Source organism: Patagioenas fasciata, chromosome 12 (assembly GCF_037038585.1).
Source record: "Patagioenas fasciata isolate bPatFas1 chromosome 12, bPatFas1.hap1, whole genome shotgun sequence".
NCBI classification, from domain to species: Eukaryota; Metazoa; Chordata; class Aves; order Columbiformes; family Columbidae; genus Patagioenas; species Patagioenas fasciata.
Genome location: NC_092531.1, coordinates 18,208,723 through 18,222,748, shown reverse-complemented (window position 1 = coordinate 18,222,748; position 14,026 = coordinate 18,208,723). Strand labels below are relative to the sequence as shown.

The following is a 14,026-nucleotide window of genomic DNA, read 5'->3' as shown; positions in this document are numbered from 1 at the left end:
TCTAACATTCATTTGCATGGGAAGAGAACCAGATACCTCACTTGTTATACAAGATCAGAAAATAACACACAGTAGAACATGTATAAGTAGCGAGACCCTACAAAAAAAACATGTACATGCTATCAAAATTAAGGTGGAAGTGACTCTACATGCTCTGTATCTGTCTACAAAGCTGCTTCTTCACTTGCAAAGAGCAAAATCAAATGCATGGTACTAGTATTTACACATGCTCTTGGTCCATTTGAGAAAAAAATGTCAAAATTTACAACCTTGCCTCAACATATGTCTCCTGTCAACTAAAATTTTGACCACTGTGAGACAAGATCTCTTCCCCAAACATGTGACCACCGTGACAGAAAGTGACAGCTCCATGTCAAAGGACTTTGCAGCATTTGAGGAAGAGAGCAAGATATGAATCTAGATTCAAAGTTCACATGGTGAATAGACGTCTCCATCGATAGCTCCAATCCATGTCAGTTTGCGAGAGAAAGCAGAAGCAAAAATTAATCTGAGCAACAAAAACTAGGAGGGTGTTTAATTAGGAAAGTAAAGTGCAGCCACCCTGTTTGAGATTTAGCTGAAACACTGAGCTAACAGCCTTCCAAGCTCTCACAGCAATTTTTAACTGACAGATGCAGTCAGGCTTTCGGTTTTATATCACCACCATAACTCATGATACACAATCTTGAGCTGTTTTCAGAAGGTCCATCGAACGAGGCCAGCTTGCAATTTCATACTGGGGGACTGCAGTGCTGCTCTGTTGCCAGCACCTGTGCCCGACATCTGATCTTAGGGCTGGAGCACATCCTCTCCCCCCTCTTTCTTCTGTGGGACTGGCTACGCCAAGACAGGGAAGAAGCATTCCAGCAGATTATGAAATACAACTATCTTGGCCCTCACAGCTCAGAAGAAACTGGACCTAATAGGAATTTCACACGCCATTCTGATGGATCTAAAGCGAGCTATATGGGTAGATCTGTAAGGCAGCTTCTGTCCATGTGTTCATCTGTGACCATGAGACACGCGGATCCCTAAATGCTATGATTAGGTCAAGGATAATGGCAGGGACAACTGCTGCATTGAAACAGGGGACCAAGGAAATGAACACATTCTTAGAAAAGGTGGCAAAGACGTAAATGGGAGTCACTGGTGCTTCTACAGAATGGCTTGGATTACTGAATTCAAATGAGGAAAGTACACCAAATATGATGGAGAGAGATAATGTGAAAACACATCATCCCAAGAACTGCTTCAGGAATATTAAGGTCTCCTAAACAAAACATGAGCCAGGCATTTGGATAGAGGGAAGCATGAGCCTAAATCTAAGCTTCCAAAAGTCTAATCCTCTCAGGACAGTTACAGGAACAAAACAGTTTGTTCAGAAATCCTTCAACACTGTTGCTCTTTTTATAGATCTCAAAGCAATGGAATGAGGCGCTTTGGTGTCACAAGGTGCACAGAAGGGGTCACAACTGAACAGATGACTGAAAAGGAAAATATGAAAGTCATCTTCTCCTGAACTGTAAAAAGGAAAACAACAGTGACATTCACTACCCTCTCCCAACTAACGGATCCAGAAAGGGTTCCCTTCAGTCATGGTTTCCTTTCAGAAAAACTTTATTACAGGATCCCCAGAAAAAATCAGCAACTGTTTTAAAGGGAATCAGTGGGCATTTCCCACCAGTTTTGGAGGTCAGTGCTCAGACTCCTGCCTGTCAGGCAGATGTGCTGAATGCAATTATGGCCAGTCCCACAAAAGGTATCCAGGCACCTCAGTCCTATTGAAGTGCCTGAATATCTTTGCAGATATTGCCTTTATTCTTTGCATAAGCTGTGACCCCAGTAGAGAAATCTGTGTCCTCTAGATGAGATCTTCACTTCTGCCTGATCCAGGGTAATTCCAAGGATTACTACTCAGAGTATTGGGAGAATGGGCTGTCATGCTGTTTCCATGCGCTTTCAAACACCCAGCTAACACTAAATGCGCACTGGGCTCCAATGCCAAGCTAAAACATAGGAATTATAGTGAAGTCCTATTAACCAGGGGCATTGCAGCCACTAAGTGAACACTGAAGTCATTTTTGTGCCAAGGAACAGGGAGAAAGAAATAAAAAAGGAAACTGCATGTCATAAGGGAAGGGAATTCCCTGTCTTCTCCAAGGTAAACTTCGGGCCTCAGTGATGTTTATTAGAAGTTTCAAAAGCCAGACTTACAAGAAATGATATGTGGTGTTTTTTTTAAATTCTCTCTTTTTTTTTAGACTTTACACTTGGTCTTGTATGCAAGCCTGATACTTCATGTTCCCCTGTGCCCTTTAATACTAAGGTTACTGATAGGCTTTATAGTAATGCAAACAGAGAGCATTCCACCTGCATTCGTCAAAGCATTTAAAGATTCTGTTAATCTGATGTCTTAATTGTTATTGAGATAAGGAAACAGCAGAGCTCTTGTTCCCACAGCCTGTGTGCTCTCCTAGAGAAGTGGCACGGGTTGTTTGTTTTTTTCTTTTTATATCGAGGTTATTGATATGACAGGGAAAGGAGCATGAGTCAGTGCAGGTGTTTCATAAGGGTCATAGACTAGAAGCAGCCAATTTCTTTGAAAGCTCATGACGTTTTATAGATCAGGAATAAAAACGTTCTACTGGGTTGTCCCCGCACAGTAGTTCTTGACCACAGTGCTTCTGTTCCACCCATCTATCTGCTGTTGTCAGCCAAAAGTAGATATTATGTTTGCTCACAGATCAGGGCTGTTAACTTAGGAGCAAAGGACTTTCCCTCTTGGATCTTTCACTAAGTGAAGCAGGACATTCAGATCAATTATAGCTCTTTTCTGATGTCAAGACGGGGTCAGAGTGAGATGAGAATGAGATTACCAGAGGGAATAAGAACAGAGAGGGATTAAAAACAGAGAAAGAAACAGTGTTGGGAGGAAAATGGAAACTAAAGCAGGAAAAAGTAGGCTACCAAATTGTCTCCACTGGCTTGTTCAGGCAAGAAGGCTAGAAATTAGTGGACAAGACAGTCCATAGCCACTAGATATGCAGCATCCATGCTGCTCACCATAAATGTACTGAAGCAAGCAATAACACATAAAGGGCATAGTCAAAGTGTTACTCGATTTGGGCAATGTCCTACTCAAATCAGAAGAGAACATGGTACAGACTAGAAACTCCAAAGGGAAGCCATAATAAGATCTAAGCATCTGTAAGGTATCTAGCAGCCTGGGTTGGATGAACCAGCAACAAACCAGCCTTACGTGTGAGGTGATAGAGGTAGGTCCTGGGTCTGAGTGAAGAAATAGACTTTCCAGCTATCACTTGGAAAGATCAAATAGTACAAGATCAGATTTGGCTGCTGTATAGACACCACCTGATTTGTAAATGTATCTGTGAGCTCCAGGATGGCCCCTCCCTTTTCCATCCATGTCTTTTTCTATGAAATCCAAGACGAATGATTTCATATACAGGATAGTCCAAGCTAACAACATTTGGAGTGTCACTTACCACGTATGCACGAACACCTGCTGGGATATGTTGTTAGAAATGCCATTATCCAGCCACAAGGAGTTTTACAGCAGAGCAGACACTTTATGGAGTGGTGTAGCTACCTCACCCTATGGACTTTCTAGTAGCAATGGACTTTTTTCTTCACTAGAGACGCCTATGAGCTTATTTACAAAGTCAATTAACAAAAGATAACCTCCCATTGTGCAATCATCAATAAATCAATTGTGTTAATACTATCTTGGAATGTCCTCCACTATTTACTTTAATATTGTTGACTCTCGGCACTTAAGAAAGCCAGCACCTTCAAGTTTCACTTGATTATGGGTAAACGGATTTTGTAGCAGCCATCAATAAATATAAATTGTTTCAGAAAATATTTAAGTTTGTTGAATTTAACCACTTGCTGAGCATTAAAAACTACCCCTATTGACAGTGTTAGACAATTACTTCAAGAGAGACAGTCCCCCATTGCAAGAACGTATTACTGCACCTATGTATTTTGTTGGCTTCCTATTCTTACAGCTCCTTACAACTGTGAAGTGTGATTATTGACAAAAACATATAACTTAAGACTTAATTAAACCATCCAGGTCAGTAAAGTGCTTTTCTATAATTTGGCAGATTCCTATCTCAAATAGTTTACTTATACATAGGCAATGCATTGCTGTATTTACTCACAGTGAGTAGCACTTTACTCCATGAGCAGTCCCACTGACTTCTGCTCTACAAGCATGTATGGTGCCACATCCATTAATGTTCATCTGCACAGAAGGGTCCGTTAGTCACGCTGAATTGTGCCTGCTTCCACAGCAGAGTGATTTATATCTATGGGACTGCTCAGCATGAGCAAGGACAGTGGAATGTTTCCCTAAATAGACAATATATAGGCATAGGAACAGGGCAGGGTCGTGTTAAGGAAATCCGATGCCTTCAGGCCATTCTTCAAGGACCCCTACCCAAAACTTCAACAGGAACATGCTGGTTTGGGGATAGAATTTAGTTAATGCCAAACGGCCAGTGTAGATTTTGTTGCAGGTAGGTACATATCTTAGGTTTTTCTTTGCACCCTTAATATATTAAGAAAGATTTTTTTTTTCATAGTGTTGCTCCAAGACAGTCTTAAAAACTTCTACCTTTTCAAGGATCAAATTAGAATCGGGAAGGTTGTTTAACAAAAGACAAGTGAACATAACTAGTGTAATTTTGATGCCATATTTCTTTGAGGTAAGAAATCAATTATTTCACTTATTCTCCTATTGCTTCAGAAGTCAGTAGCCTTGGCAGTAAATTGAATATTATGCTGCCACAGACAACATCTTCCTTGTCAAGCATCCAGGTCCATTCCTCTCTTGATGATGATTGGTGACTTTAAAATTCACATGACTTCTAGATAATAAATGAAAACTGTCACTGTTCTGGGGCTGTTGGGATTCTTTTTTTTTTTTACTTTTCCTCTGCTTTGACCTCATTGTGATGTATTGTCTACTTCAGGGCGTTTGGAAACGCAAAAGAAATAGTAGGCAAGGACTTTTAAAGAAAAAAACAGACCTCTAATTAGACCCCTCTAACAGACCCTGAAATGACCCCGTTTAGACAGACATTAATGGATGGGCCTAATGTCCATGGCTGTAGTGCTGTTCTGGCCAAAACTGAGCCCAGATGGAGATTTTTTGCTGGTGCCCAAGCTCTTGCCATTCATGTTCACCATGGGCTGCATGTTCCTGAAGTCCCCATTGCGTCAGGGCTGGCAGTCATGTGAATGCACACTCGGCAGGGTCAACTCATAGAACAATCTGAAAACCAACCTTATTGAGCAATAGAAAAGGTAGTAACTCTCAGTTGGGTTAATCTGGTCAGATAACTGGTATAAATGAGAATTAGATTGCAAGAATGTGTGACTAAGGCCAGAACTGCCTTTTATCAGCAGCCTACACTTAGATTGAACATGCACTGATGAAGTAAACGCTCCTGTAACTATCTGCACATCCCTGCAACTCAAACATTTGACATTCATCCATTCCATTTTCAATCAGGAAGATTTTTTGCCTAAGTAGTTTTGTTCAGAGAATAGCATTGGCTCAAACCACACACTAGACAGTGCCTGAACTTTAGGAAATTTCAGTTCCTGTAACTTAGTACAACTTGAAAACCTAAACTATGTTTCACTGTTCATATGCTTTTTGAGTTACTCATCTGGGATATAAATTAGAAAGAGCTTTCTGGAAGAAAGAAAATATTTTCTGTTTTTGGAGGCCTATAGAGGAGCTGGAACTGAACCAGCTGAATATGGGGAGGTATGAGCATAACATGACAGCGGGCTGGGGACTTGCTGACAGGGCATTTTCTTTGAAGAAAGGGGTTGTGAAAGAAAGGAGTCACAGAGCTGGATGAAACATACAATGTGAAAAACAAAAAATTCAACAATTTAGCCACCCTGCAGTTCAGCCATCATCACATGTAAGCGAAAAATGCAATTATACCATGCAACATCTTTGATAAACCTCTTAAATGAAGGAAACCATAGACACCAAATATGGTCTTTACCTCCACTTCTGTGACCGCATATTGACAGCTGTGAGGACATACTGGCTAAGAGAGACACAAATTCTAGAAAAATCAGTTAGAGAAAGGAATAAGCTTTAACCACAAGTTTAAATGAGTTGGATATGTATTGCTCTTAGTTCCATAGCAGTTACTCTTGACTCCTTGTATTAAGGCATAATAAAACAAAAGTATTAAAGAAAACTAAAGAAATAATAAATCCTGTTCAAAAATAAGGGAATATAATGCAGACAAAATATTTCTGTTAAACCTGGGAACAAGGATTATGAATTGATACAAAAGAGTGTGCAAGATGTATGCAAATGGCTATCATTTAGCATCAGGAAATTCCAAGGCAATGCCCACTGGTGACAATGATAGTTGCTAATTTTCCTTCGTGGGTACACCAATCCCCAAGTTTTTGAAAGTCTAAGGTAGCATTGCCTGCATATGAGGAAACCACTGCAGCAGTAACATCTCTGTTATACCACTAGGAAGTGCTTCTGAACATGCATCTCCTCTGCTGCAGTCCATATGGTTTCACACACTCTGTTGGTTCTCCACAAATTAATAACAAGATAGCACATATCCCCACAGTATGGATTTATACTTCTGTCTTCTGAGGTCACACAAAAATAAAGCAGGAAAGTAATAATTATTGAAATTATTCTTGTGCTTTCATATATATATACACACAAATATATTTATATAACAAAATCATGCCCTAACCACTCACCTTGTCAGCATATAGGCATTTAAAATATCTCCCACCTCCAATGCACGGAACACATGGCTGAATAGCCCCCTCTCCCACTGAACTAGATGGAGAACTGAATGATACATTATAAATAAAAATAGTCATGGAAGCTATCAGTTCGTAATCTCTTCCTATTATATCTAGATCTTTAAACAGTGTTTCAGATGATGATGGGATGTATGAGACAACCCCTGCCCCTTTTACTCACTCACCTAAGTGATACCCCATCCACTTGGGTACAAAATAAGTAATGCAGAATCTGTATTTAAATAATTGTGGTATAATGGGGGGAGTAAAGGCTAAGAAGGAGCTGTTCTGGTCCATTGGGTAAACATTATGATCTTTATAGTGGAAAATAAATGCCCAGCTATCTATGAAACCAATAGAGCTGTTCCAGTCTACCAAATTATAATTTGTGGTTTTTAAAAACAATTTTAAATGGAGTTGCTCTGATCTATAGAGCACATTATATAGCTTGGAAAGACTCTAAATACCTATTTATCTGGAAAATTTAAACAGCTCCATATAAATAATAAGCATCTTGAGGTGGAGGGGGAAACCCTGATTAAATGTATCATTGCTTTGTACATAAAAGCAGATGAACGCAGAACACCACTTCCCACAGGAATATCACATTTGAGCCTTGTCCCTTGTCTCACAAGCTAAAATGTGTCGACTTAGGTCAGTCTTAGATGAGAGACCTCCAAGAAAGACCTAGTTATTGAAAGGAATGGTGCTGATGACTCTAGTTTATGCATTGTTTTCTGAGTCAGCAGGGAATTCATTTTCTAGCCTGATCCTGAGGTGTGCTGAGTTGTTGTCTTTCAATGATATCTAAAAGAAAGCCTACCCTCTACAACTGCAGCTCATTAAAGTTTCCACGGTGTGCTTTGCAAGACTGGAGTGCCAAGCCAATGTTCTGAAGAAGTTCCAACCGAAATAATTAAATTCTCTCTCAGGTCTCCCTGCAGTTTCCATCGGATGTGGTATGCTGCTTCGGTTTCTACCCTGGTGGGTGGTGTCACTATACACCATTAGACAGCTGTTGTGCTTGAACCTTGGGATAGATCCATATCAGTGGTGGGTGACGCTAATTCAATATAACACTTATCCAACTCACAAGGCTTTTGGCGGCTTAATTAAGGTGCCGGTTGAATGACTCTCGAGAAAGTGTAGCGTATTATTCTTTTTCCCTTTTAGTCATATATATGTGTTTATAGAATAAACCATGGGATTATCTCAATAAAAAGTAAGAACACAATGTGAATTAATGGTTGCAGCATCACTTGTCCACATCCCTAGGCTAAGATGGATTTGACCAAGTCCTGCCCCTCAGTCTTTCAAGATACTAATGTATGTTTTAAAGGGTATTTTTCTTTGTTTCCACGGTGCTGTAATTTCTGGTCAAATGTCAGAAGAGCTTGATATTCTTGTCTTTCCTCAGGTTTTGTCATACCATTATTTAAACATAGTTTTTTGGATTTAATTTGACAGTCTTTATGTAGTTGCTGGCATGGTAATTGAGTCTACTTGTCTTTTTCAGAACACCAGAAGATCTAACTAAGTCAGAATGTCTCAGTTAGAGTCCAGATTTCTATTTATTACCTACCTCACCAAGAAAGACAAGGTGAGTTATCATTCAGTACAGAAAACCTGAAAGGCATTTATATGCTTGAAGTACTGTATAACCGTCCTGTACAGAAGCACAGTGTTTAAGTAAATGTGTTACAGCCCAGACAAATCCCTTTGAAACAACACTATTGAGCCCAAATGGTCTATGCAACTGAGGGTAGAAACCTTAGAAAGCTTACCTCCCACCCTGGACCACAACAAACCCCTTCAGAAACTGATACTATGGCTTCTGACAGATTGCTCCTCAGCCTTACAACTTACATTCTGTATGATAAATTAAACATGAAGTGACAGTCACAGCAAGTGTTCAAGGCTATAACTTAAAAAAAAAAAAAATACTGAAGTTAGAACACCAATGAATGAGAAAATGTGAACATATATCTACATATATATCAAAGCTGCAGTCTCTGTAAATGCCATCACCATTACTTACAACTGGGATGATGCTAATATTTGAAAATATTTCAAAAGGAAGCCAATTTCATACCTGCAAATTGTAATCACAAAGACAATATTTCAAGGCTCTGCTTAGCAAAGGGTGTTAGTGGACCAAGGAAGAAGAAACCTGCCTGTTCCACTTATCTCCGTAGCAGATTGGAGAAGGCCATCCTACACATCAATTCGAGTGGGAAATGCCCTCAAATTCTTTTTCATCCTGGGCTACTGCTTGTCTTTTTAAATTGGAAACATTTAGTGAGCAAAAATATACATAGAGTTTGTAATCATGAGTAAAAATTACTGTCACCACTTTCAGCTTTAATCCAGTTGTGTCCCTAGTGTAGCCTTTAGCTATTAGTAGAACACAGGGAAGAGATATCTTATTTGTGCTCAGATTAATACTGCAAATCTAAATGAGAAAAGATGAAGATTTACTTACAGTAATTCTTTTTGAAAAGCATTTTATTATGCCTGTATGATAGACCTTTATTTTTCCTGTTGCAATGTATATGAAAACAAAACCAAAGAATATCAGTGAAGATTTTGTTTCTTTCACTTTTGCTGTGCCATTTAATTGAAACAGTTTTGTACAGATGTCTATGAATTATGAGTGGCATGTAATTTTTGGTTTTCGGGTCAAAAAAATTTTTGGTAGATAAGCCATGATGAGTATTTTTGAATTATTAAAAAATGTTGACATTTACTGGCCAAGAGCTTGGCATGTAGTTGCAAAGGTCATCAATGAGTAAACAGACATTAATGGTTAGCTGGATAACTGGTACATAAACAGGTCATATTAATAATTAACACAGAGGAAAACTGGCAGTTTACAGCAAGCTTAGTAAAATAGCTAATAGAAATAACTTTGGAAAGGGCAAGGACCAATATTTTAAAAGCATCTAAAAATTAAACCTAGAGGACCCTAACTTTAAGGCATTTGTTTCTCATTCTTTCTTCTCTCTCAACTTCTGAACAAATTATTTTTTAATTCATGGAGAGTAAAGCTATTTGAATCACTGAAAAAAGTATTGCACAGATGTTCATTCTGTAATTGATTCTCAGAGTGATGCTGTCTTGTTGACAACTCTGCAGAATATAAAATATTTAAAGAATTTATTTTGTCCATAAATATATTTGGTCTAAAAAATTTTAAAAAATAAAATAAAATAAAAAAGCTCCTCCCTTTGTTCATTACCGGAAAGATATTAAAATATACTGAACAGTTGGATTTAACATTCCATCAATGATCACTAGAGCTGCATGTTGATTCTAAGCAAAATATACTTCAAATTACCAATGGTAAAAGTTTTATTACCACATTTTTTCCTAAAATATAAAGTATCAGCGTTTCCCTCCTACATTCCAAAAAGGTGAGGGGCTTTTTTTCTCAATTCCTTCTGGCTTGTCAGCTCAGTAGCAGTTTCCTGTGCAGCCCTGTCTGTTTATTCCAGACCAGTATCAAAATTACCATGAAATAGGCCTCACTCTTAGGTCCACAATTAGTCCTAGTTGACCTGACTGTAAATAGGTCCCTGGTCATTCAGGTTAGGAAACAAAGGCAGCCAGACCTGAGACAAACTGCATTTCTCCTGCTATGTTTTCATAATGCAAACTTCGATAGACGCAAATCAGATGGGTTCTTAAATTATTATATTTTAACTAAAAATCATACAAAGCATCTTAAACTATATATTAGAAGGGAGTGGAATTTCCAAATACTTCAACAACAGTCATCATGGTAGTCCCACGGTGAGAAAATGTAGAAAATTACTTCTACAGAGAAATATTACACTTTTCTAGTGTGTAAAAAAAAAAAAAAAAAAAAAGCTGCTTTTCAATATTAAGTAAAATGGCATTATCTGAACACTGAGTAAAATTGTAGAAACATCTCAGATCACTTAGAAGGTATGATCAGAGAGCAGAGCAGTAGGAGGGAGGACATATTAGGGAAGCCTAAGAAGAGTAGATGGAATATTTTATGGTGCAACAAAAAGGATTTCTGATGATGGACTTGGAGAATCAGGACTCTTCTGTGGACCTGCAGATGTAGCAAAAAAATTCATGCTACACTAGCAGGAGAAGAGCCTTCCTCCCTGACTTTTTCCAAAATGCAAATCATTTAGGTTTTCTTAATGATAAGCCAAAGTCACCATCTCTGTGCACCAGCATATGGCTTTTACAAATGCAGAACTATTCATATGTGCATATAGTTTATAGGCAGTCTCAGGCTTACAATGCAACTCAGTCCGATAACTGGACTAAAGAAAAGAGAATTAACAACATTTCTAGCATTTAATTAACATCAAATCATTCTATTTCATGGTTCCTGTTCCCTGTTTGCCAAAGGAGACCTACCACTTTAATTTCATCCCACTGAAGTCCCATTAATGATAGCAAGCTATGTATTTACACCTGTTTTATCCATCACTGTAAAAATATTTATTGTTACGATAAAATAAGAAGAAAGAGGCTGTAGGTACATCCTTAATGTTTTTAAGATGCTATATGCCAAATATTCCTCATCTTTTGGCGTCCTGTTTGATATGACCTGAGGCTGAATCCCACCCAAATCACCTCATTCCCACCTTCCCCTCATGCCATGAACTCAAGTTCTGTCCAAAGACCGAAACATGCAAAGTGGGTACTAAAGGCTTCTGTTTGATCTAGATTTTGAAAATACATATCCACACAGTAGAAACCTCTGTGAAGGATGGAGAGCTCTCCATTTGGAGTGTGTGTTTGATTTGTTAACTGCTTGTTTCTGTGGGTCAGAAGATTCATGGTCACAAAAGGTCAATAGTTATTGGTCATCATTGCAACAAGTGTCTGCTTAACATTTTTAGAAATAGACTGTCTTCTATTTGCCCAAATTTCTTATTCAATCCAGCTGCAGTTTTCTCAAGACATTTAATGGCTACACTTTAATATACAACCTATTCTTAGTCTTGGACAGCCTTATTTCTTCACTTTCTTCTTTCTTAATGTGTATCTTTTCTCATAAAATTAAAATAGAAAAATCTATCTTTATTTAATTAACTATGACATTCTTTCATCATTTTAATGCCACTAAAATATATGCTGAAGAACTTTACCGTTTGGGCCGAAAGGGCATTTTGGCAGAAGAATATTGCAGCTGTGTTGCCTGAAACATCTTAGAAGATAGTGTCCTCAGGGAGAGGGAGAGCTTGGTAAAATACTGACAGATGTAAATAACAGTGTCACAATTTGGGATGAAAACCAGTTCATGGTTGTGCTCATTAAGAGCAATTTCTGTGTCTCTGAGAGGCTCCACAGAAATGGGGAGGTCTGCACCCCAGGCAGCAGATATCAGAGCAGCTGAGAAAGGATCCTCACTTTGCACCACTAATCCAGTTAATCCCAGTTATTTCAGGGTTCCTTCTGCAGCAATGCAGAGTGATGTGGCTGAGAGGAAGGGATGAGCCTGAAAGAGATAGCGGACAAGGACAGATGAAACAGATCCCCCCCGGTCCTCCTGTTTTTCCAGGGGAGAGATGCCAAGCCAGGGTGACTCCAGCCATCAAGCCAGAACAGTTAATATGAAGCGACACTTTTGTCCTCTGAAAATTTTACCGCGCAGCAGAAATAACGAAGCTGTGCATGGTGGACAATGATTTCCCCCCTAGGGCCTCATTTGGCAATCTTTCCTCTGCTAAACCCGCTGAGGAGATCCAAACCAGACACTCTCCAGAGGATGTGACGAAGGAGCACATGCACAGGTTCAGCTCCACCAATTTGGTCCCTGTCAGCAGGACACTGCAGCACGGGCTGCGAATGTCTGGAGAAAAATGTGTTCAGGATTTCAAGGAAGACAAAAAAAATTTAGAAAAAATTAAAATAAAATAAAATAAAATAAAATAAAATAAAATAAAATAAAATAAAATAAAATAAAATAAAATAAAATAAAATAAAATAAAATAAAATAAAATAAAATAATGTGAAAACCATTAAAAGTGTGGCTTAAACTTAAGAATAAATGAAATGACGTAGTCACAGTCTTTAAAAGCTTTGCTCTGCCCAGAATGGCTTTGTTATTAGTGATTCTTAATGCATTAAACAGCGGTTTGGAATAAATCTTTAAGTAATTCAAAACAAGGACTCTTCAGTAAATAGTTGAAATTAAAGGGGGAGTTAAAGTTATCTGGTTTCCATTAGGATGATAAAATAGTTCACTTGAAACCTTTTACAAGATGCTTTGTTACTGGGAGGTGTCTGTGCATCTCACTCCATCACTAGCCATTTGACACAACATAAAAGGCTTCAAAAGCCATGCTAGGCCTCTTAATCAAAAACTAATTGTAATAGATATTGGGGAGTGTTAACACTGTGACCGTTAGGTTGTATCTTCAGTATATAAGCAGGAGGGAACATTAAACACAACCCTGAGTTGATAGGGCTTATCAGAATTTCAGAGTTAAGTGCTAAGTACTGCAGCCTGGTATCTGCGTGCTGCTGCTTTGTACCACTTTTGGAGTTAATTGCACTGTAGGACTTCATCTTCCCAACAAAATTTATAGCATTGTCAGAGAAATTGGAAGCCCACTGCAGAAACTGCTGTAGTTTACAGGAGTTCAGTGAAACCACAGGGAAAAAAAAATTGTGGCATGGAAGACATTTGCTGAGGAAGGGGGGTTCCCACCTCTGCCCCTCTTCCTTTCACCCCGTAATAAAAATTAGCTGTTTCTGCCTTTCAAAGATTAATTTGCTGCAAATGCTGTGACAGAAAAATTAGGGTGCCAGCAAATGCAGGGCTCCCCAAAACAATGTCACCCCTACAATTGCCACTAGATTGGCCTACATGCCTGCTTTACAGTCCTGTATGCCTTACTAGGGTTGTCAACATGAATATTCACAGTGCTCATGGAAACAGCTTTATTGATTTTACTGATGCAGGGTGGGGTAGGAGTTACCGAATTTAACTTAATTCATGCATTTTTTCCAGATAACAGATGACCTCAATATTTACACTCTATTGCACCACAATAAGCTCAGGCCATATTCTCTTCTGTTATATGAACTGCTGAAAACACAAGTTCAAATTTTTTGAGCAAGGAGCTCAGAACCAGACTGTCGTAGATTGAGGAAATCAGAGATACAGCAATTTACTCCAACTGAGAATGTAGCCCACAGT

The 14,026-nt window shown here is 38.7% G+C and overlaps 1 long non-coding RNA gene across 2 annotated transcripts in view; it reads right to left on the bottom strand.

Annotated features, from left to right (window-relative positions):
• The window catches only part of LOC139829014 (uncharacterized), a 105,265-nt gene that overhangs the window by 73,975 nt on the left and 17,264 nt on the right, over window positions 1–14,026 (bottom strand). The window contains exon 1 of one of the 2 annotated variants that reach the window (XR_011741171.1): window positions 4,188–4,288. The exons of the other annotated variant lie outside the window; for it this stretch is intronic. This is a non-coding gene — a long non-coding RNA (uncharacterized lncRNA). Of the gene's footprint in view, window positions 1–4,187; window positions 4,289–14,026 lie in introns of those variants that run through there. 2 annotated transcript variants of the gene reach the window in all.